Source organism: Gopherus evgoodei, chromosome 1 (genome assembly GCF_007399415.2).
Source record: "Gopherus evgoodei ecotype Sinaloan lineage chromosome 1, rGopEvg1_v1.p, whole genome shotgun sequence".
NCBI classification, from domain to species: Eukaryota; Metazoa; Chordata; order Testudines; family Testudinidae; genus Gopherus; species Gopherus evgoodei.
In genome coordinates this window covers 335,812,077-335,815,708 of record NC_044322.1, presented here as the reverse complement: position 1 = coordinate 335,815,708, position 3,632 = coordinate 335,812,077, and positions in this window count along the sequence as shown.

Here is a 3,632-nt window from a genome sequence, read left to right as displayed (position 1 = left end):
TGAGCAGCTGCTACTCATTGATTTTAATGGTGCTCAATGCCTCTCTGTGTTTGACCATTCTCAATGCTGTTATTCAGTGAAGTAAATTATGTACCAAAAATAAGCCATTTAGTTTTTCACCCTAGCCCTAGAAAGAATGCGATATTGTTTAATATTGTCTATATAATCTCTCTGAAGATGGACACTATACTTCTACATCAACTGCATTTTCCATTTATAAACCTTTATTTTGTATTGTTTTAAATGTAAGAAGCTTGCATATTCACACACTGGTTCTGCAACTTTCTGTATAAGAATCACACTTCCCCATAATTAATTGTCTCAAACAGAAAATGTTTTAGCCAACCCTGCCACTAACTGATTAAACTATTTTAGGCAGAGCACTTTTCTTTCTTTTAACGAGATGAACAATGTAATGGAAATGCAGGTTTTAAATTCTAGTGGTTGCAGAAAACTTTAAAATGCATAAGAAATATTTCCTTCTGGGAAACAGAAAGACTCTTTAAAAGTAAGGCATAGAAAATCCCAACAGATTACATCTGCTGGTTGTCCCACTCGTTATGCTGGCTACAGGGGATTTTGTGGCTGAAATGGAGGACTGCTAAAGGATAAATCTTCATAGCATGCATAAGGGAATTACATGCACAATGAAAACAGGAGTGCTGTGCATAGTTCTTTGTGCATCACTTTAAAAATAGACATTTAAAATTGTCTTCTGTAGTTATATGAAATACCATCAGTTATAGTACCGTGCATGGGAAAATATGACAATAAATTAAATTTCATAGCATTCCTTCATAGAAGGTATTCCAGAATGCATTGCAGGAGGAGTTAGAACAACAGAGGGGTAACATTTTGGAGTGTGGTTCAATGACTTTGGTGTAGGCTGAAAGGGAAAGTGACCTACCTGTACAGAGATGGAGCAGAGTAAAACATACCTGGTGAGGTTTATAAGGGGTAAATATTGTTATATAAATCTAATTTGTGAAGCCTGGAAAATTTGCCCTTTTCCTTTGCATCAGAGTGAGCCCCTGCTCCACCACCCCCAGCTGATTGACTGGATTTTCTCAATAATTTGTTCAGTTACATCGATTTTTTACTGAGGCTGTAAGATTTTATAAAGCTGTGATGAAAGTCATTAATCACCAACTTAGTATATCTCAGTGAGTTTGACCAAAGAATATATGGTAAATTCTCCATAAGTGATGGGAGGACACTACCCCTTGTGTGAGTTTCATTAGACCCAGAACTGCCACTTCAGTGTTGAAGTTTCTAAATCAAACTGTTTGCTTATCCAGTGATTTCAGCATCAAATAGGGCAAAGTTTTAACCTTGAGGGTCTAAAGGAAAGTCCCCGAATCTACTTTTAGGGTGAGATTTTCAAATAAGACTAAAATGGTTGGTTGGAACTGACTGGATAAAGATAAGAAGTACTTTTCCCCAACTTGTGCATAGTGGATGCATGTATTGTTAGTTGATTTTAATACAGAAGATGTATTGTTTAGCTTTCCCTACTTATACATAAATAAGGCTGAAGCCTGGAGCAGGGAGCAGAACTAATTTTTCAGCAGTTGTGTAAAGAAAACAATGTTCCAGGTAAATGAGTAACAGAGATAGCATTAAAGGTTAGCACTCCTATGACTTCCTTGTTTAACGAAGCACTGAGGATGATGTTGAAAATAAAGTAATGAAGGAAAAATCAGCTTAGCTTCTAAACCTTAAAAATCACAATTTGAAATGTCACTTGAATGATCTTGACAAGTGCTTCAAGTCTTGCAATCTTATTACAAGAAGTGTACTTAGGCCACTGACATAGGACCACCAGAAAGTCCCCAAGTTTTAGAAACGGAATGATAGTGCAATCAGGATTTCTTAGAAGTCAGAACTATTTTAAATCAAAGGATTAATCTCTTGTAGTGAGACACTGAAGTACAGTGATAATAATTCTGGCATGCATGGTCATTAAAATAAAATTTCACAAGTAGCCAGAGGAAATGAATACGTTAAGCATCATTCTGCAAAAATCTCTGTAAATGTCAACAGTGGGAATGCGCTGCGGAGAAGGTACAATTTTAGATACTAATCAAGCTTGAGAATGTTCTTCTTCAGAATCATTCTTTCCTATTATGTTTATGCAGACCTATTACAGAAAATTAAATATATTTTCAAGAGAGAATATATGTAAACATGGCAAGACAAGAACTCTCCACTCCCACAGTATATGTTAGTTTAGTCACATTCTGATCCACAGTTTAGTCAGAAGTATCAAGCTGAGCCCAAGTACCATTTGTTTCCATGATGATAAACAGACATTTAAAATAAAGTTGTATGTGATAAACTTTGGAATGTTATGTGACAATAAATTCTACACCTACTCATTCTATGTCTATTCATTCACTGACATTGTGATTAGAAAATTAACACAATAAATATCTATGCAGCACACATTACATGAATTAAAAGCTACCTACTAGATATATCCAAAATATATTAGTTAACACGGAATCAATAAACAATGACATACCTAGTGAGATCCTGCAGGGATCAGTTCTCAGTTCAAGACTATTCAAGTCTTTGTTATCAATGATCTGGAGAAAGAAATAAAATCATTGATGATAAAGTTCGCAGATGACACAGAGATTGTCATTTACCACTCCACCAGTGATAAATCACTTCTACAGAAGAATCTAATGAGATTCAGTGTCTGAAAGTGGAAATTAGAAAAATTCAAACTGCATATAAGGTACATATTTTCAGCAGTGAGGACAGTTAACAGTGGAACAGCTTATTAAAGGCTGTGGTAGATTCTCTGTCACTTGGAGTCTTTAAATCAAGATTGAATGCCTCTTTCTAAAAGAAATGTTTAATTCACCCACAAGTTATTGGTCTGGATGTGGAAATTATGGGCTGAAATTCTATATCCTTTGTTATGCAGGAAGTCAGATTAGATTATAACAGTCCCTTATGGCCTTAAAGGCCTATGAACTACTCACAAGACTATTTCTTTTCAGTGTCTGTTGGTTGTTCAACTCTTTCAGCCTGTGTTATACAAACTCCTGTAAGGGTAGAAAAATCCCCAAGATTTTTTTTATTGATTCTATTACCTCAACTATTTAATCTTGAATAAAAAGCAATGTCAATTAGCTGAAGTAATATTGATTCTTGGTGAACTTGATGGGACATGATACTTGTTTCAAAGGTTTCAATTGTTACGGTTTAAAGTGAGCTTTCCAGGTGTACAATTCAGTAATTTCTATAAATAGCATCTTGTTTGCATTGTTTAAGGAAAATTAACAATCTGCAATTAACAAAAGATCTAGAAATTCAGTAAATAGAAACAATGTAATGCCTCTGAAAATACTAATGAAAGGGATAATGATGTACCAGCAACCCAAGCCACTCACATTTACCATGTTTGTTTGTTTGTTTGTTTTTTAAACATCTGTACAGTAGCAAGAGCAACAGAAAAAAAAAGTCTGAAAAATATGTGAAAGTTACAAGATAAGTTGTATGCTCCTGGGAAACTCATCATATTGCAGCTAGGTATCTTCAGTTAACTAATCTGCAAGTGATCTCTATTTAAAGGCTTTGATATGAGTTCTCAAACAGGCTATTTGTACAAAGCCATTGTT